Source organism: Macrobrachium nipponense, chromosome 12 (genome assembly GCF_015104395.2).
Source record: "Macrobrachium nipponense isolate FS-2020 chromosome 12, ASM1510439v2, whole genome shotgun sequence".
NCBI lineage: Eukaryota > Metazoa > Arthropoda > Malacostraca > Decapoda > Palaemonidae > Macrobrachium > Macrobrachium nipponense.
In genome coordinates this window covers 33,011,825-33,033,702 of record NC_087205.1, presented here as the reverse complement: position 1 = coordinate 33,033,702, position 21,878 = coordinate 33,011,825, and the positions used below count along the sequence as shown (strand labels likewise).

General features: G+C 44.7%; 1 pseudogene; it reads right to left on the bottom strand.

Moving 5' to 3' along the window:
* Nucleotides 1–21,878, bottom strand: part of LOC135224773 (uncharacterized) — a 406,804-nt pseudogene that overhangs the window by 56,607 nt on the left and 328,319 nt on the right.

The window sequence follows — 21,878 nt, the reverse complement described above, 5'->3', positions numbered from 1 at the left end:
CCATGGTGACTAGACTAATATCAAAGAAATATCTTTTAACCTTGGTCTTGTACCCAGGTATTATGCCATAATGATAAACACTATGCCATGTGATAGAGTATAATACACTCAAAGCCAAGAAGGCATTTTGTCTTGTCTTCAGCAAAGCTATACCCAGTTTCCTACGTCAAAACTGCAGCAGAAGTGACTATTGCGCAAGTGCATTGGCCATCTTGTTTTATGGTTAAAAGACCAAGAACCATTACCTCTCTAGTCAACGCAGACTAAGGTGTCTCCAGCCAGTGCCCCTCATTTTGAGACATTTCGTTCTCCTATTTATTTCCCCAGGGATCATGGAATCACCAAAATTTTAAAGTTAAGTGCTTATTTTTAAGATTTAGTGAAAAATATTTAGGTTTAAAACTATAAAACAAAGGTTTGTTTTAAATATAGAAACCACCGGCCTTTGTTTGAAGAACACTTGGTCAGTGTATACATGATCCTTGCTAGCCTTTTTATGAAAGCGAGAATTGTTCAAAAATCTGTCATTTCTTTTGGAAGTTTTGGCTAAAATATTAGTCCACAATGTGTTATCATTTTAGTTAATCTTTTCAAAAAACAGTGTCTACAATTTCCTAGGCATGAGCCTACATGAGCCTAACCGATTCATTGCACATAATTTAAGACTATGGCAGCTATTGTTTGTAGCCTGTAACCTGAGATTACATATCTAAATGGTGATTTAAATAACCCTGATTAGGTAGTTACCTAATGTTTCAGTGAAAATTTCCTGGAAGTTGATGAATAGGCTACACTATTTTCATTTTATATAGTCTGCATATTTAGCATGACCTAATAAAGGGATTTTGACAAAGGAAAAATCTATTTCTGGGGGAAGACCTGTGTCGCCCGGTGAAATGTTCCTGTAGCACACATTTCTAGGTGTAAATAGATGCTAAATATACCAGAGAAAAAAGCTAAATGGAATGTTGAAGTTACTACCTCCAGCTCGCTTACCCAATAGGGTGTCGGTATAACACAAGGGCGAGTGGAAGCCACTACCACAGATATTCTGCCAAATAGAAGACTCCTCTCAAAACCCCTCTCTATGTAGGTGCCGTTACAACGTCTACCTTACGTCTACCTTCCGCTCGCTACTACTACAACTTCTGCCCGAAAGCTTCATTCCTGAATTACGCACTGAAGCTTGGGCCAGCTAAAGGGTGGGAGACCAGGAGAAGAGAGGGAAGGGTTCACCGGGAGACACAGGTCTTCCCCCAGAAATAGATTTTTCCTTCATCAAAATCCCTTTTCTGGGTTCAACCTGTGTCGGCCGGTGAAATAGTATTAGAGCATTGGCCATACCAGCTTGGTAAATCACAAAATTTTTATAGATACAGTGGTACCTCGAGATACAAAAGGCTCAACTTACGAAAAACTCGAGATACGAAAACTCGAGATACGAAAGCTAACACGAAAAATTTAACGGCTCTACATACGAGATACGAAAGCTAACGCGAAAAATTTAACGGCTCTACATACAAAAAGTTTTCAAGATATGAAAGGTTTCTGTAAAGTCCGAGATTCGCCCGAACCACCGATAACAATTTTGAAACTCGCACGCCGCCAACTGAGTAGACTCGCCACCATCCTCCTGCTCTCCCATTGGTTCCTGATGCTAGTCACTGCCATGAGATCCTTCTCTCCTATTGGTCAGCATCCCTCCCATGATGCATCTACGTAGCGGCGTGCTTCTTCGGCCACTCGGTACCAGCATTGTTATCGTATGCACACGGTATTCGTTCGGTCTAACGATTTCGTTTATTAACATAAATTCGTTAGTGATTTCGTTGCAGTATACATACTTTATCGTGTTGTGTGAAAACTTTACTCTACTTATACGTAAATTATGTACAGTATAACGTAGTCATGGGTCCCAAGAAAGTTGAAATTCATGGAAAGAAGCGAATGCTCTCTTTGGAGACAAAGATGGAGATTATCAAGAAGTATGAAGCTGGTATGCGATTGAGTGTGATCGCCAAGGAATACGGCCAAAATCCGTCGACAATGGGCACCATCCTTAAGCAGAAGGATGTCATCAAAGCAGCTACACCTTCCTATCACTATTTTGTCCAGCAAGAAGACCCACATGCACGACAAGATTGAACGGCTGCTTCTTGTCTGGATAAAAGACAAAGAAATCACTGGCGATACGATAATGGAGACGGTAATCTCCCACAAGGCCAGCGCTATTTTCGGCGATTTGATTGCCCAGGCCGAAGACGACAGAGGAGAAGGGACATCAACGCCAACCCCAAAGTTCAAGGACTGGTATCCATTCGGTGGTGCGGCATGGGGAGGCTGCCAGTTAGGACACGAAAGCGGCCGAAGCCTTTAAAAAGACGTTCGACGAGATGATGACCAAGGAAGGCTACAGTTCTCAGCAAGTCTTCAACTGTGATGAGACTGGCCTTTTTTGGAAAAAAATGCCTCGTCGGACGTACATCACGGAGGAAGATAAGAAGCTACCCGGGCATAAGCCTATGAAAGACAGGCTTACGCTTGCACTTTGTTCAAACGCCAGTGGGGACTGCAAGGTGAAGCCCCTACTGGTGTATCATTCCAAGACTCCTCGAGCCTTCAAGGCCCACAAAGTGCTTAAGGAGAAGCTTCCAGTGATGTGGAGGGCTAATGCAAAAGCCTGGGTAACGAGGCTTTTGTTCATGGAGTGGGTAAATCTGTGTTTTGGCCCGACAGTGAAGAAATTCTTGGAAGAGAAGCGCCTCCCTCGGAAATGTCTGCTGGTGTTGGACAATGCCCCTCCCCACCCTCCTGGCCTTGAGGAAGATATCCTAGCGGAGTATTCCTTCATCAAGATTCTTTATCTTCCGCCTAACACCACCCCTCTCCTCCAGCCCATGGACCAGCAAGTGATATCGAACTTTACGAAGCTGTATACAAAACATCTTTTCAAGAGATGTTTCAACATCACCGATACCACAAACCTCACCTTGCGTGAATTTTGGAAGGAGCATTTCAACATCGTCATATGCATCCGACTCATCGACCAAGCTTGGCAAGAGGTTTCGAGGCGAACCTTGAATTCCTCGTGGAGGAAACTCTGACCTGATGCCGTATCCGCCCGAGACTTTGAGGGATTCGACGTGGGCGAAGCTGGTGCTGTAGATTCAGAAACAGTTGACGATCCTGAAACTGTTTTGGAACCAGATCTTGACGAGATCGTTGCACTCAGCAAGTCCATGGGGCTGGTCATCGACGAGGATGACATCAACGACCTTCTCGAGGAGCACCAAGAGGAGCTTATGACGGATGACCTGAAGGAGTTGGAGGCCATGCAACATAACGTCGTTCAAGAGGAGTTCTCTAGCAACGGCGAGGAGGAGGAGGACAACCCTATGACAACGGCAGAAATTAAGGATGTTCTAGCCACTTTTCATAAAGTGCAATCGTTTGTAGAAAAAAAAGACATCCCGAAAAGGCTCACACAGGTCGTATGCTTGCACAGTTTGATGACGTTTGCCTGAGTCGTTTCAAGAACATTGTGAAAAGTAGGCAGAAGCAATCTTCCTTGGATAGTTATTTTTTAAAGAGGCCTTTAGTATTAGCAGGAGTAAGTAAAAAGGAAGAACCAAGTGATACTAAAAAACAGAAAGTTAAAAGTGGTGATGAAGTTGAAATTTTGAAAAAAAAAAAAATAATAATACATAAAGTATACAAAGAAAATTAAAAATCAAAAAAAGACAAAAAAATTTTTAATTTTAGTTTTTTGTAAAGTTAAGTGTTACAGTTTTGTTAATGTGTTTCTTAAATTTTAGTTTAGTTTTCCTTACATTTTTTTGTGTGTTTCATAAAGTTAAGTGTACGTATGTAACGTACATACGTATCTGCCGTTTGTCCTCCTCCTCTGTCACCACTTTCGGAGATAGCCTCACTCGAAAGGTAAGCTTCCACATTTTACTACATACGTACAGTATTTCTTGTATACCATGTACACAAATACACTTTATTTACAGATAATTAGCAGTAAGTTATTAATTTAGGTATTGAATGGTTCAAATTGTTGTAGTATTTCATTGTTTACAGGTCAATTTAGCTTTATTATGAAATTTACTGGGGTGTTTTTGGAGGGCTTGGAACGGATTAGCCATTTTACATGTAAAATATGGTCCAAAATATGAAAACCTCATCATACGAAAGGCGCCTCGAAACAGATTAATTTTGTATCTTGAGGTACCACTGTATATAAGGAAAAATAAAAATTTTCTTAAAATTAAGTTTTAATAACCAATGTAAGAATAGCAAGTTACATATGGTAAAAAAGGGATTAAATATGGGATTTTGACTTAGGAAAAATCTAGGTCTGGGGAAGACCTGTGTCGCCCGGTGAAATGTACCTGTAGCACACATTTCTAGGTATAAATAGATGCTAAATATACCAGAGAAAAAAGCTAAATGGGATGCTGAAGTTACTACCTTCAGCTCGATCACCCATAGGGTGTCGGTATAAATACTAGGGCGAGTGGAAGCCACTATCACAGGTATTTTCGCCAAATTAGTAAACTCCTCTCAAAACCCCTCTCTAGGAGGTGCCGTTACAACGTCTACTCTACGTCTACCTTCCGCTCGCTACTACTACAACTTCTGCCCGAAGGCTTCATTCCTGAATGACGCACTGAAGCTTGGGCCAGCTAAAGGGTGGGAGACCAGGAGAAGAGAGGGATGGGTTCACCGGGCGACACAGGTCTTCCCCCAGAAATAGATTTTTCCTTCGTCAAAATCCTTTTTCTGGGTTCGACCTGTGTCGGCCGGTGAAATAGTATCAGAGAGTTGGCCATACAAGCTTGGAAATCACAAAACTAAAAGATATATAAGGAAAAATAAAAATATTTCTTAAATCTAAGATTTTAACCCTCTTACGCCGGAGCCCTAAAAATCAAAACGTCTCCCGTATGCCGGGCCTGGTTTGGAGTGAGCGCGGAAGTGGAAAAAATAATTTTTTCAAAAAATTACAGCGCGCGTACTTTTGAAGATTAAGAGTTCATTTTTGGCTCCTTTTTTTGTCATTGCCTGAAGTTTAGAATGCAATCATCAGAAATGAAAAATAATATCATTATCATATGTAAATAATGCGATATATGGTAGCAAAAAAACAAAAAAAAAAAATTAATACATAATTGTATTCAAATCACGCTGTGCAGAAAACGGTTTAAAGCTAACCAGTTACTTTTTTTTGTTTTTTTTGCGTTGTATTGTACACTAAAATTGCAATCATTTTGATATATAATACATTGTAAAACAATAAAAGCAACACCGGAAAAATATTATCACAAAATGATGTACGAATTCGTAACGAGCGGACGTAAAAAAATGTTATTTTCAAAAAATTCACCGTAATTCTAAATAATGTTCTAGAGACTTCCAATTTGTTTCAAATTAAGACAATGATTGAATATTACGATACTGTAAGAGTTTTAGATTAGAATTGCAGATTTCGACCATTTCGGACGAGTTAAATTTGACCGAATGTCGAAATTTTAATTTTAATAATATATTTTTTTATATGGACATATTTCGAAGATGGAAAAAGCTACAACCTTTAATTATTTTTTATTGTATTTTTCATGAATTTGCGCACATTTTGATATATGAAACTCTATAAAAAGGCTAATATGAAAAGGAGCAAATATTAGGATAATGCCATGTACGTATTTCGGAGACTTGCGGCCGCGAATCGGCGCGCGGAGTGAAGGTAAATATATTTTTCAAAAATTCACCATAAATCACAATATTGTTTTAGAGACTTCAAATTTGTTTCAAAATGAAGAAAAATGACAGAATATTACTAGGCCGTAAGAGTTTTTAGCTTACAATTGCGTTTTTCAACTATTTCGTAGAGTCAAATTTGACCGAACGTGGTTTTTTTTCTATTTATCGTGATTTATATGCAAATATTTCGAAAAAGAAAAAAGCTACAACCTTCAATCATTTTTTAGTTGTATTTTACATGAAATTACACACATTTTCATATATAAAACTTTACGTAACAGCTAATTTTAAATGGTGCAAACATTTCGACAATCGCACAAAAAAATTCTGATTTTTTCGGAAGTTACCGCGCGAACGTAATGTTTTTTTTTTTCATAAATTCACCATAAATCGAAATATTGTGCTAGAGACTTCCAAGTCGTTGCAAAATGAAGGTAAATGATTGAATATTACTAGAATATAAGAGTTTTAGCTTACAATTGACCGAAAGTTGAAATTTTTGCACTTAACGTTATTTATATGAAAATATTTCAAAACTGATAAAAGCTACAACCATGGTTGTTTTTTGTTGTATTGTGCATGAAATTGCGCACATTTCCATATATAAAACTTTATGTAACGGCAAATTTAAAAGGGTGCAAACATTAGGACAATCGCACGAAAAAATTTATCGAAGAGTTATCGCACGAACGTATGGAAAAAGTTTTTTCATAAATTCACCATAAATCGAAATATTGTGCTAGAGACGTCCAATTTGTTGCAAAATGAAGGCAAAATGATTGAATATTACTATAATGTAAGAGTTTTAGCTTACAATTGCGTTTCTCGACCATTTCTGTAGAGTCAAAGTGACCGCAGGTTGAAATTTTTGCACTTATCGTTATTTATATGAAAATATTTCAAAACTGATAAAAGCTACAATCATGAGTATTTTTTAGTTGTATTGTGCATGAAATTGCGCACATTTTCATATATAATACTTCATGTAAAGGATAATTTAAAATGGTGCAATAATTATGTCAAAGTGACGAAATAATTTCCGAGATGTGTCACTGATACTTTTTTAGTGCGATAAGAAAGAAATTCGCGCTTGCGGCGCCTGCGTAGCGATGTAAACAAAACAACGCCTTGATCCGTGAACTTCCAGCATCCCCCAAGGCGCGTGATACAAAAGTTTTCGGCTGGTAGGCCTATAAGTATTTTTCCGCGAATTTTTAAAAAAACTTTTTTGAGCCGACGTATGATACGTCCAATCGGCATACGGGAGACATTTTGACTCGACGTTTAATACGTCCAATCGGCGTAAGAGGGTTAATAACCAATATAAGAATAGCAAGATACAAATGGTAAAAAAAGGGGGATCAAATATGACCAAATCTATACCATCCTGGGAAAAAACAACAGGTAAGAAATAAAACACGAACAAAAATGAACTATGTACATGTTCAGGAGTGGGCTGATGAGCAACCAGACCAGAACACTAGGGAGACAGGCAGGGATTACGAGCGAGGCAGGTAGGAGAGAGTGAGTAGCAAAGGGAAACTAATAGCTGAATAGGGGAATAGGGAATAGAGTTATAGGACTAGACCATATCAGGGGAGACAATGTTCCCTGCAGCTACTGGCGAATATTTAAGGGCCTCTAAATTCATCAGATAGTGGCGTTTAAATACTGTCGGGGATTTCCAACCCGTATATTTTTTAAGATCCTCGAAGTTCATATTATGAAAATAATTAACAGAAGTAGCCACTGCCCGCATATCATGGACATGAGGGACTGAATCCGGATTGGCTTGTTTAATAAAATAAAGGATTTGTTGTCTGATTCCTTTCAAGGAAATGGTTCCGCCTTTTTCTCTAATAAAAAGAGGACCTGAAGACTTTTCAGAAGTTCTTTCTAGGTAAGATTTTAATGTGACAATAGCACACAATGATGAGTCCTGTGTGAGAGGTATAATCTTCCATGGAGCCCACCTGTTTTGTGGGTCTTCATTCTTTGCTAAGAATTTCCGATCTGGGGAGAGCAGAACTTCACCTGAAGGGAGGAAATCAATATGATTTGGTTCTCTAGAAAGAGCCAACAGTTCTGATATTCTGGCACCTGAGGCCAGACTCATTAAAAATGATTCATTTTTAGTGTCTGAGGCCAACTTGAGTACATCGTTTAAGAATCAGGAGACCGTGTGGGGACAGTCCACCGGTCTCAGACGAGCACATGCTCGAGGAATAGACGAGAAATACGAATCTGTCAAATCAATATTAAAGCCAAACTGGAAAACCTTCCTTAAGGCAGATTTAGTCGTAGTAATGGTACTAGCGGCTAGGCCTTTTTCGAACAGGGTTCTAAAGAATGAAATTGCCAGAGTTGTAGTCATCTTCTGGACATCTGATTCTTTTAGAAAAATGGCCAACTTCTTTACTGCTGAATCATACTGTCTGAGTGTTGACCCTCTTTTGTCTGACTCCATGAACAGGATGTTTAGTGGGTCAATACTAGCATCCTTCTGTGCCGCAAACTTCATGAAGTCCATAAAGTTAGGGCATTCAGAATTCTTGAGGAAGCTGACACAGTCCGAGTTTGTACTATTTGAGTCAGCTCTGGGTTGGGAATCCGTCTGGGACGGAGATTCAACTCTAGTAGAAGAGGAAACCAATTGCTCTTCGGCCAGTTGGGTGCTACCAATGCTACCTTCCTGTGAAAGATCTGAGTTTGTACAGGACTTTCATCAGGAGGTTTACTGGTGGAAATAGGTAAACCTTCTGCCAACTGTTCCAGTCTATGGACATCGCATATGTGGCGTGAGCTAGAGGGTCCAGATTGGGAGCCACATAACACGGAAGTTTGTGATTGGACTCCGTGGCGAACAGGTCTACCTGAAGGCCCGGGATATGTTGGCAAATCCAACGGAATGATTTTGTGTCCAAGGACCACTCCGACTCCAGCGGAGTTGTTCTGGATAGTGAGTCTGCAATGACATTCTGTACTCCTGCCAGGTGAGTAGCTGACAGGTGCCAATGATTTTTCGTTGCTAACGAAAAAATTGCAATCATTACATGATTTACTTTGCTCGACTTGGAGCCCCCTCTGTTTATGCAATGAACTATCATTGCGCTGTCCGAGACTAGTCTTACATGACTGTTCTTGACTGGAGCTAGTCGTTTCAAGGTCAGAAAAATGGCCATTGCCTCTAGGACGTTGATGTGGAACTGGCGGAAGGTTTTCGGCCATGTTCCTTGAACCTTCTTGTACTGGGAGTAGCCCCCCAACTGCTCAGAGAGGCGTCTGTGTGGATTATAAGAGACCGTGGGGGAAATTGTAGTGGCACTGATTTGGAGAGACTCCAGATTTCCGTCCATGGACGGAGTCTTTTCTTTAATATTGGCGGAATTAGAGAGATTTTGTCTCTGAACTTGCTGTTGGCTCTTTTCCGCCAGACCCGATTGATATCCTTCAGTCTGGCTTTCAATAGAACATCTGTTTTTGAGGCAAACTGAAGAAAACCTAGAATTTCTCTTGGGTACGACGAGAAGCCCTTTTGTTCTTGAGGAACTGAAAGCGGGACGCCAGAATGAGACAGGACTTTTCCTTGTTTATCTGGAAACCCAGATATTCTAGGAATTTTATTACTTTGGCTGTTGCCTTGCGATATTCGTCGTTGGTTGCCCAAATAAGCCAGTCATCTAGGTAAGCTACTAACATTACACCCTGAGCTCTTAGTTCTTGGACTACTGTCTCTCCTAGCTTGGTGAATATTCTAGGCGCTATGTTGAGCCCGAATGGCATGACTGAATGAGTAAGCTTGTTTTCCTAGTTTGAAGTCTAGGTATGAAGAGAAGTTTCTTGCTATCGGTACATGATAGTAAGCATCTGTAAGATTGATAGAGGTGGTGACGACCCCAAGGGGAAGTAAGGGGTCCGCGCCTACGACACGGTCAGCATGTGGAACTAGTCGCACTGAATGTATGAGTTGAGACGGGACAGGTCCAGAATCGCTTTTCATTTGTCCGAGTCTTTCTTCGGTACACTGAACAGATGTCCTTGAAATTTCAGGCGACTGACTTTCTTTATTGCCTTTTTTTGAAGAAGATCTTTGGTATAGTCTAGTAGGTCTGTCGTTGGAATCTGGTGAAAACTGACTGGTGGAGAAGGCCCTTTCTTCCATTTCCACCCCAGACCTTTCGATACAATACTGTGGGCCCATGAACTGAAGGTCCAATGGTCCTGGGTGAAATACAGTCTCCCGCCCACCTGCAGAGCCTCACTGATTGGTTGAGGTCTTACTACCTCTGCCTCCTCTGAAGCCTCTGCCTCTAGAGCCAGCTCTCTGTCGGAAGGCACCTCTGGCTCTGCTACTCCTTGCATGCCTATTAAAGCCTCGAAACACTCCTTGTGATTCAAAGGAGGCGTTGAAAGCTGGGGAAGTTACCAGGGCGGTCAATTCGAAGGCTGTTGAGTCTGTTGACTCTGTAGGAGGACAAACTGTTGTTGCGGTTGTGCCTTAGATGTCGAAGGCTTGTTGATCTGGGAGACCAGAACAGCTTGTACTACTGTCTGAGGTTGAGAGGACTGGAAAGGCTGGTACTTCCTCGGCCTCTTCCTACCTTTGGATTGTGGTCCGGGGGTCTCAAACTTCCTTTTGAAGGGGAGTCCCCAACGGACACGAAGGTTCTGGTTAGCTCTAGCTGCCTCGCTGAGGACGTTATTAACCATGTCCTCAGGAAAGAGGTTGGCACCCCAGATCGACGCCTTTATGAGTCTGTTCGGTTCGTGTCTGATGGAAGCATTAGCAAAAACATGCTTCCTGCAGGCCCGTCTAGCCACTATAAAGTCATACAGGTCTGATTGAAAAGCCTGTAATAGTGACTTTGTCAGGACCCGGAATAGAGGCTCATCTGCAAAGGTCATAGCAGTTAACTCTGCAGTGGTGACCTACTCAGCCCTGCACCTTGCTTCAAATTCTGCCTTAATCATGGGGTCCGGAATTCTAGGCAAACGTTCACTGAATTGTGTGGAGGCACACTCCGGGTCGAGTTTGCCCACCGTGAACGTTGCCGGACCGTCAGCCCAACACTCTAGATCCCCGGGGAAGAGCAAGGAGGTAGCCTCCATCTCATTTAGCTGAGGCATAGGTTTGTCCTCCATTCCGGCTTGCAGTGTCAATTCTGCAATCTTCGACGTACAAGGAGTCGGAACTTCGTTCAGCACTACAAACATGGTATAGCAACCTTTATGGGGTGTCACCTTGGTGTTGACACACTTCCATTCCGTGAGGGTGCGGACCCATGCAGACTGAGCCTGGTCCCTAGGGTAGATAACCGTCTCTTTCGGGACTTTGTCTACCCTGACTAGCGCTTCCTCCGCTAGTCTACCGTAGCCCAGGAAGGGAAATTGTAGGCCCGCCGGGAAGAACTCAAAGTCTTCCACCGGTCGGGTTCCGCAACCTTCAATGGTAAGCTTGCCCTCTGAGAACGGGGAGTGCAGAGCCAACCGCCACGGGTTGCTGTTTTCAAATGGCGGAAGCTTGGATGCGTCCAGCACCGCAAAGGACTGCGGTGTGTTTCCGGACTGGAGGAATCCGGTCACCAATTCCTCCTGGGCCTGTAACCTTTGGGTCAGAGACATGATGGACTGACCCGAAGTCTCTGAGCCTGAGGCGAGTTGAGTGGACATCAATTCAAGCACGAGTCCACTACTTCGCTCATCTTCCGCATGAGAAGATTCGCGAAAGCCTCCTGGTCGAAGCCAGACTCTGCCGGTCTGACTTTGGAAGACTTAGCTCTCTACCCCTTGGGTGGAGGAGTAGCTTTAGCCGAGGAAGTCGAAGGCTTTGGGAGCCGATGACAACCTGGCGGAGCCTGCCGGGGAAGGCTTGGTTGGTTTAACCACCTTCGGCAGGGATCTTGTCTTCCAGGCTTTGACCTTAGGAATTACTGAGGCTGACCTATCCCAAGTGGGGACAGACTTCATAGGGAAGCCCTGGAAGGAAGGAGGAGAAGAAGGAGTAGGACTAAAAGGAAGACTACCTGCCTCACTTACCTCCCTACCTACTTCCTGTTCCTCAGTGGCCAAAGGCTCTCGGTGTAGACTGATGGCTGCCACTTCCTCCGTGACGATATCACACAAGCCCTCTTGGTCCTCCGGGGAGGGGGGGGGTTGAGTCTCCTGGCGGATGCGTTTGATGATGGGTGCCGCCGGTACTGCTGCCAAAACTGGAGCGTTAGGGTAGAGGAGAGTGCACAGCTCTTCCGACAGCACGTAGGGTTGGCCGGATTTCATGTTCCTGCCGAACCCCCTACCCAGGCCTTAAGGGACGCCATCGAGGAAGACTTGAGCGCCAGACTAACCTGCAAGAAATAACCAAACTAGGTTCCCCAGTGTCGGGGAATTTTCCCCAAACCAAAAGTGTAGCAAAAATTTCACAGAAACCATGAGGCCAGTATGTTACCTACCGACTCGTCTGTTACGATCTTAACCAGATCGTAGCACACCGTACAGGCTTCTGGGTGCCAGACCGCACTTTCCTCTACGTGGATGACGCAGTTGGCATGGGACCGGCAGACCTCATGCCCGTACAGCCTGTGCAGAACGGCCGGACAACCCGTCACCTTGCAACGGACCATCTGTAAGTTGAAAAAGTAAATGAGTATCGTCAGATAATGCTGCCGGAGTTAATTCCTGCAGTATGAGTACACTTCAACTAGATACTTAACCAGTTAAAGGCAAAATGGGTATAATTTCCAACTTACTAGTTATTAATAAAGCTCTGGATGTCTCCGCCTGCTCTGGAATCCATACTTGGGATCGGCAAAGCTATAACAAGCGGAGAGGGCCTGATACGAGCAGAACAGGGGAATAAGGTAAAACCTAGGCCTGAGTCTGATCGCACCGGAGAAGAGAAGCAATTCTAAGGTAATTAGAAATGCAGCTCTAAGCCCAGTTCTGCCCCCACATGAGTGGGGAGGCAGTGATAACATAGAGGAGAACAGAAAACAGAGCGGAGGAGCAGTGGTACGTACAATTTGGCGTATAGCCTACTGGCTGGTGTGATGGTAGACCCCACCTGGCCAGAGGACCCACAGGCCCACAGACATATCAAAAGAGATTACATAATCTACTAAACACCCAATCTCCTCCGACTAATCCCCTGGATAAGCTGTAAGCTCTAGCTGTCGTTCATCAATAAGATTACTTGAGCAGCGAGCTAGCTAGGCAGTGCCGGAACGAGACCGGGGCAAGGGTGGTTGGGGGGGGAGTGTCTGGAGGAGAGTGGACAAGTCGTGATCGCCTGGCCACAGCAACCGGTCAGTGACCAACCACCTCTCAGGAGCCGTAACTAGCCTATCACTAAAGGGGCAGAAGACGGTAGGCCAACTGACACCCTGAAGGGGGCAAAGGCCCAGGCTACACACAACAATACAAATAATAAAATAATTGATGAGGAATTACTGGAAGAATTGCAAAAGGAGGGAGGGGAACGCACCCAGCTAAGAACCCAGTCTAACCCTCCGAGATCGATACAGATCTGGTCAGGTAGGCTAGCATGGCCTCCAAAGGACGTCATGAAGAGGACGGTTAGAACCTAACTTAACCCTCCAAAAGCGAATCTTCTGATCTGGTCAGGTACGATAGGTCTAGGCCCTACAAACATGACACGAGAGAGACTCTCTGTCCTGGCCCACCCTCCAAGCAGACATGACTGCCTGGTCGGGAGGCGGTAAGGGTGGGGCCGAAAGGGTGGAGGAGCATAAGACTGCCTAGCCTACCTTCCAAAACCTAGCCTAGGTCTGGTTGGGTAGGCCAGGGAAGGACATCGCGAAGGACTTCCAACCTCAACAAAAGAAAACAATTATCTGAATAGTTTATCACAAAGGTGCATATAATCGTGTGCATTACTGGCTAACATCGAAAAACACACTAAAAGTATACATGCACGAGTACAGCGGGAGAGAGAGAGGAATCGCCCTCACCCAAAAACTGGCGTACTGCTAGGCTAGCCTAGAAGCCAAAAACACACTACTCGCACATACTAACATATGAAAAATAAAATCATACGTACGAAGGGAACCAACACGCTCCTGAGGGGCTGAGGATAACAAAGGGTGCCCCAAAAGGCTAAAAACGAAAGATAAACATTAAAGGAAAGGCCTCAGAGTACGTCAGGAGCGAGTTAGGCCCTACAATAGACTAAAGACGTAAGGATAAAACTTGTAAAACTAATGCTCCAGAAATCGACAGGAGCGAGAATAATGAAAAGGCATACGAAAACAGTAGTCTAAACAGTGGGCAAAATCCATCACAAGATAACAACTGGGCAAAATACGCATGCGGCGAATGATGCACCCAAAATGGCGGATATAAGGAGCATCACCCCGGTTTGCAAGAACAAAGGGACTTAACCCTTAAACGCCTATTGGACGTATTTTACATCGACATAGAAAGGTTTTGTTAAAAATTTGCGGAAAAATACTTATAGGCCTACCAGCCGAAAACTTTTGAATCACGCGCTTGGGGGATGCTGGGAGTTCACGGATCAAGGTGTTGTTTTGTTTACAATCGTTATGCAGGCGCGCAAGCGCAAATTTCTTTCTTATCGCACGAAAAAGTATCAGTAACACATCTTAGAAATTATTTTGTCACTTTTACATAATTTTTTCACCATTTTAAATTAGCTGTTACATGAAGTATTATATATGAAAATGTGCGCAATTTCATGTAGAATACAACAGAAAATACTCATGATTGTAGCTTTTATCAGTTTTGAAATATTTTCATATAAATAACGATAAGTACCAAAATTTCAACCTTCGGTCAACGTTGACTCTACCGAAAGGGTCAAAAAAGGGATTTTGACGTAAGGAAAAATCTATTTCTGGGCGATTGGCTCGTGTCGCCAGCGAAATATCCTTTAATCTATTATTTCTAGGGTAAATGTACTAACACATACCAGAGAATAAATAAAATAAAGAAAAAGGTCAGTATAACTGACTCGCTCACCCTCCAAGAGGGTGTCGGTATGAACACTAGGCGAGTGAGACCACTACCACGAGCCAAATACAATAGAAAATCTCCCACAACAAAAACCCCTCCATGAGGAGAGCCGACCCACAGAGTGAGCAGCTCGTACTACTACTACTCCATCCCATGCTGCCGACTGCTGCGCCTCTGGTGGCCATCCTGAAGTTAGCAGACAATCTTGGGCGATGGGATGGGTTATGGGCGGGATTTCGCTGGCGACACGAGCCAATCGCCCGAAATAGATTTTTTCCTTACGTCAAAATCCCTTTTCTGGGCTCAGCTCGTGTCGCTGCGCGAAATCGTACCAGAGAAATAGCACAAGATTGTAAACAAAAGTAATAAAATAAATCAGAATAGGTCTCAAATAAAAAATAAAGTAAATATAAAAAAGAATATAATTGCTAAAAAGATACAAATACACAGTGATACAAAATAGAAATATGCTTAAATTACCCTTAATTCTAAACATGTTTCTTATCATAAGGTAATTACATATGTACAGAGGTAAATTGGCTTACATGTAACAAAATGGTATCTGTAAAGGCATGTATCAAAATATAATAGCAATTAAAATAATCAAATGAACAAATTAAGCAACAAGGATAATATATAAGGAATGCATATGACTTAATATACAAAACCCATAACCATTATAAATGAGATGTATCCCCTAGCATAAAAATAAGGGGGTAACATCCATGAGATCAAAATCCATAATCCATCTGTGAGTGTCCCTAGTGAAAAATAGGGGGCACACACTACATCATCATATAAGCAGCTAAGACACCAGGTGAATGTAAATGAACACGGTAGGAATAGACGAACTGTTGGGTGAAGCAGGTAGAAGGAGGACTGAATCTTCTACTACAATTTAACTAGAATCAGGGGAAACTCTGTTTCCGCTGCTACTGCTGAAAATTTCAGAGCTTCCAAGGACTTAAGGTAATGGCGTTGAACACTGTCGGCGATTTCCATCCGGTATACTTTTTCAACTCATCGAAGTTCATGTGTTGGAAATAATTTATTGAGGTGGCTACTGCCCTGACATCATGTATTCTCGGGAAAGAGTCAGGATTGGCTTGCTTAATAAATTACAGGATTTGTTGCCTGATGCCTTTAATGGATAAAGTTCCACCTTTTTCCCTCTTAAAGAGGGTGGGGACCCGATGAGGATGAGGAGGTCCTGGATAGAAAGGCTCGTAAAGTTGTAACTGGGCAAAGAGATACGTCTTGTGGAATTTTGGGGTAGTACCTTCCAAGGTTCCCACCTCATCAAAGGGTCTTCATTCTTTGCTAAAAAGCTACGTTCCGGAGAAAGTAGTACCTCCCCTGTGGGAAGGAATTGAATTATGATCCGGATCTCTGGACAAAGCCGACAGTTCTGAAATTCTTGCTCCTGAAGCTAAGCTTAATAAAAACAGTGTTTTCCTTAAGAGCATTATAAACGAGCATGTGTCATTATCGGTTTCTGAAGCCAGTTTTAGAACATCGTTTAAGAACCATGAAACTGACGTAGGCCTTACAGAAGGTCTAAGTCTAGCACATGCCTTAGGAAATAGACGAGAAGTAGGAATCCGTTCAAGTCTATGTTGAACCCAAATTGAAATATCTTTTTCAGGGCTGACTTGTTTGTCGTAATCGTGCTAGCTGCTAAACCTTTCCTTTTTCAAATAAGGATCTGAAAAGGATATAGCTGAATTAACTGTCATGATTCTAATATCAGATTCTCAATCAGGAAGATTGCTAACTTTTTGACAGCAGCATCATACTGTCTCAAAGTTGAATCCTTTTTATTTTATCGGATTCCAGGAAGAGAATATTCTGAGGGTCATATTCGCATCTCTTTTTGCCGCAAACTTCATGAAATCCATAAAGTTAGGGTTTTGAGAATCCCTGAGGAAGCGAACACAGTCTTCGTTTGTACTGACGGGAGGGAGAGCCTGGGATTGGGGATCCGAAGAGGACGAAGGCCCAGCTCCAGAATTAGGGGATACCAATGCTCTTCGGCCAGTCTGGGGCTACTAGAGCACTCGACCCTTGAAACGTCCTGAGTTTGTTTAAAACTTTCATAAGGAGATTCACTGGGGGGAAGACATAAATCTTCTTCCAGTTGTTCCAGTCTAGAGCCAGGGCGTCCGTGGCATAAGCCAGAGGGGTCAGGTTGGGGGCTACATAACAGGGGAGTTTGTGATCGCTTGGGACGCGAAGAGATCCACCTGTAGCCCTGGGACTCTTTGAAGGATCCATTGGAACGAACTGTTGTCCAGTGACCATTCCGACTCTAGGGTACTGATGCGGGATAACGCGTCTGCTATGACGTTTCTCACTCCAGCTATGTGAGTGGAGGAGAGATGCCAACTGAACTTGTCTGCCAGGGAGAAGATGGCTACCATCACATGATTTAGATGACGTGACTTGGAGCCTCCTCTGTTTATACAATGTACTACCACTGCGCTGTCCAGAACTAGCTTTATGTGGGAGTACTTTGGTGGGCGCAACCTTTTTAGAGTCAAGAACACTGCCATTGCCTCCAGTACGTTATATGGAAACTGAACTGAAACTGAGGTGACCAAGTTCCTTGAACCTTTTGGACGTGGGAAATACCCTCCCCAACCGCTTAAGGACGCGTCTGTGTGGATGGTAATCCCTGGTGGAGGGAACTGAAGGGGTACTGACACTGACAAATTCTTGACTTTCGCCCACGGCCGAAGTCGATTCTTTAGAATCAGAGGGACTGAGGATAGTTTGTCCCTGGACCTGACATTTGCTCGTGAGCGCCAGATTCTGGTTAGGTCTTTCAGTTTGGCTTTCATTAAGACGTTCGTTTACTGATGCAAACTGGAGAGAACCCAGGATCCTCTCCTGAGCTCTCCTTGACGCCAGTTTGTGATTTAGAAATTGCTTGACTGACTTCGGCTATTTCTTTCCTTTTGGTTGATGGATCGACAGAGTATGGGAGGATAGATTCCATTGAATGCCCAGCCACTGAAAGTCTGACTCTGGAGTGAGTCTTGACTTGGTCCTGTTTATCTTGAAGCCTAGATATTCCAGGAACTGAATCACTTTCAGTGTAGCTCTGTTGCATTCCTCGACTGTTGAAGGCCCAGATCACCAATCGTCGAGATACGCTACTACCATAATCCCTGTTTCGATCTGAGTTGTTGTACTACCACTTCCGCTAGTTTCGTGAACACCCTGGGTGCCACGTTGAGTCCGAAGGGGACTACCTTGAAGGAGAATGTCTGGTCTCTTATCTTGAAACCCAGATATGGACGGAAGTGTCTTGCAATAGGGATATGATAGTAGGCGTCTGTAAGATCGATGAGGGTGGTGACGGCCCCACGGGGAAGTAAGGTCCGCACCTGTGAGATCGTGAGGCATCTTGAACTTGTCGCAGCGGATGGCTAAGTTTAAGCGGGACAAGTCTAAGATTACCCTTCTTTTTTTGTGAGCCTTTCTTTGGCACGCTGAACAAGCGACCTTGAAATTTTAATCTCTTGACTCTCGCTATAGCTCCTTTCTGAAGGAGGTCGTCTGCGTACTCTGTCAATTCCTTGGAAGGAAGTTGACGGAAAGGTCTGGATGGAGGTGGGTTCATCAACCAGCTCCAACCCAGGCCTTTTGACACTATGCTCTGAGCCATTCGCTGAAGTTCCACCGGTGGCGAAAGTGAAACAGCCTCCCTCCTACCTGAAGTTCTTCATTGGGTTCTGGTAACCGCCTCGGCCTCCTCTGAAGTGCTTTCCCCTGTTAAAGGGGCCTCCCGATCCTCTCCCACGAAAGGAACGCTTTACCTCTGCCTCCCCTTACCCGAGCGGTCATACTCTGCGAGCTTGACTCTCGAAGGCTTGATTGTAAGCTGGGAGATGGCGTAAGAGGTGGAGGGCTGAGGCTGAGGGGATATCACATAAATTGGCTGTGATTGAGCCTTAGAGGTGGAAGGTTGGGCAGTTTGCACTAAGGGCACCGTTGGAACTTGCTGAGGAAAGCGTGGCTGCTTTTTCTGGTAAGGATGGAAACGCCTAGGTTTCCTCTGTCCCTTACCTTTAGGTGTTAAGTCTTGTCTCCCTCTTAGCCGTAAGGCCCAATGGTCCTTAAGCGGCTGGTTTAGCCTCGTAGCCTCTGATTGTACTTCCTTTCACCATAGCTTCTGGGAAGAGATCTGCTCCCCAGATGTTAGACGAGAGTTAACCTATTCGGCTCATGTCGAATGGTTGCCTCTTGCAGGACATGCTTCCTACAATTCGTTCTAGCAGTGGCAAACTCAAACATATCCGACTGTACCTGTTTGAGTCAGGGCTTTGGTCATGAGTCTTAAAAAAGCTTAAAAAAGCGGTTCTGAGCCATAAGCTATGGTTGCTACCTCGGACATAGCCATAGAGTTAATCGATCTGGCTAATCGCGATTTTGATTTTGCGTCAAATTCCAGCCTGAATAAGGCTATCTGGGAGCCTGGGGTAGCTTTTCACCAAACTGCTCCATGGAGGCACAGTCCGGTTTGAGTTTGCCAGCTGAGAAGGTGTTGGCAAGTCCTCCCACAATTCTCCGGCTGAGGGGAGCAACGGAGATGTGGGATCTGCTTCCTTTAATTGAGGCATGGGTTCCCCCTTCTGGGCCGCTGGGATGGTAGACCTTAGCGATCTTTGTCAGGAACGGGAGCGGGGTACTCTCCTCCATTGTGAAAATGGTAAAGGGACTCTTGAAAGGTTGTATCCTGGTATTAGAACAATCCATGTCTCTAAACCATCTGAGCCATTCTCTCTGAGCCTGGTCTCGTGAATAGAGGACTGTCTCCTTTGGTACCCTATCATCCCGAACCATGGCTGAAGCTGTAAGCCTTGCGTAGCCTATGAACGGAGGCTGGAGGTCTTCCGGAAAGAACTCGAAGTCCTCTATCCTTCGAGTTCCGAATTCCGGTATGGAGATGAGACGTCTTAAGGAAGGGGGCGTATGACGCTACTCTCCATGGATTGTTCATCGAGAACGGAGGTAGTGAGTCATACGGAGGAAGCTGATTTCCACTCGTATTGGAAAGTGAAGGAGAGCTAGAGGGGATTCTCTCAGTCCGGCTATAATGGAGTCCTGGGAAGTAATCCTATCCGACGACGAGAGATCATCTGTTCCATGCTACTCTTTAAGGACCCAACCAGGTCGCCCACCTGTTGCAACAGACCAGCATTGGAGTCCAAGGCCGGAGCTGCTGCGGAGGTGGAGGGGTGGCTCTGAACCGGAACTAAGGGTAGCGGAACTGGTGACTCTGCCGGGGTGCGAGATCTCTCTCTAGAGGATTTACTCCTCGAGGACTTAGAGCCGGAGCCAGAAGCTTTAGACCTGTCTGCTCCGGGATTGCCAGAGCCGGAGACTTACGTGAGGAGGAAGACGCCGAAGTCGACTTCTTAGAAGACGACGACGTCTTAGTCAAGGATTTCACTGCTTTGACCCTTGACTTAGGTCTAACCGAAGCGTCAGGAGGAGTATATAATTCATCGCCTGTAAAGCCTTGGAAGGATGGAGAGGTTGCAGGAGTAGAAGAAACAGTCACACCCAAGGATTGACCCTTGGGTGTCCACCATGCCTACCTCGACCAACAGGTCGTCTACACCTACCATAGGTTCTACATTAATATCTAAAGTCGCGACGTCCGTGGAGATATCCTGGTCTTGGTCGGTTAATGAGGCAGCCAGCTGTTGTTGGATGAAGGCGATAGTAGGGGCCGCCTCTACTGGGTCGACGTATCCTGTCGCCTTGCCTCCGGGGAAGATTAACAGCGCCAACCGCTTCTCCAAGATGTAGGGCATACCCTTGGCGGCGTTTTTCCCAAAACCACCGACCCAGGCCCGCAGGGTTGCCAGCGCGGTATCTTTCACTGCCGGCGCCTGGAAGAGAGGGCGAAGATTAGATTTAAGAATCACTTAAAACTAAACTTAAGATATAACTTAAACTTAGATGCCTTAAGTAAAGTGGATGATGAAAACTTAAGCACTAAACAGAAGCGGAGCAGCTACCGGAGATGGAATACTCACCCCCTTCTAACAGCTGGCTCACCAGATCGTAACATATGGTACACGTCTCATGGTACCGATCTGGATGTCCCCGTGCAGAGTCGCGCATGGAGCATGGGACCGGCAAACTTCGTGTCCACATGGGTCCTGAAGTGTGGCGGCGCATCCCGGATGCTCACAGTTGGTGGTCTGTAAGTGGGAAGACACATGAGTATCTTAGAGAATAACACTTACAGGCTAAAGGACAGAAGAACTCCGTTGCATGCCGGAGCTCGGAAAAAATTTGGGCATAGCCCCCCCCTGCATTGCCTGAATAGGCTATAATCCCGGAGATATCCGGTAAGACATGTAAAAAAGGGGGGGGGGGAAGGTTTAAGGTACTTAAGATAAACTTATAGTTAATCTAATAACACTTAAACCTAAAACTCAAACGAACCGGAACGAGTCCAGTGCGTGGCGGAGTGTAGTAACTCAGCGGTACGGTAAGGTTTAGTAGGGACCTACTGTATGTTCCGGTCCATTCTACTGATGGACTAACATACTTCCGCTGGATGCTAGGACTCCGATCAGGAAAGGAGTCCAAGTAAGGTCGGGAAGAGCGAGGAGACATAAACAGGCTCGAGCGAACCGGAGCGACCAGGAAGCAACGGATGGGGGAAAGGCCAGTTACCCTCCACCACGTTACCACCGGGCCGGACCGATGAGCCGGAGAGATCGCGTCCAGTCTGGGTCTGTCCCGTCTCTCTGGCCCCTCCACCTGAGGGGGGGGAGAGGGAGGCATGCTCGGGTATGTGGAGCGAGCGTGGGCAGACCGACCCACCCTCCCCCGACTCAATGGAAGGAGCGAGAGGAGGGGGGAAGGGGACTGGGCAGGCGTCTCTGGCTGTCTCGTGATCGCGTAGTGACCACGAGACGGTAAGACTAACATAAGACAACTAAGCCTAGGACCAACCAACTGATCAGAGAGATGCTATCGGGAAGCAACTGAACTGAAAAGCGGTAGCATGGAGACCCACTGGGCCAAAACGACTGATCAAGAGATGCTATAGGAAGCAACCGAACTGATGAGCGGTAGCATAGGCTCGATGAGCCAGG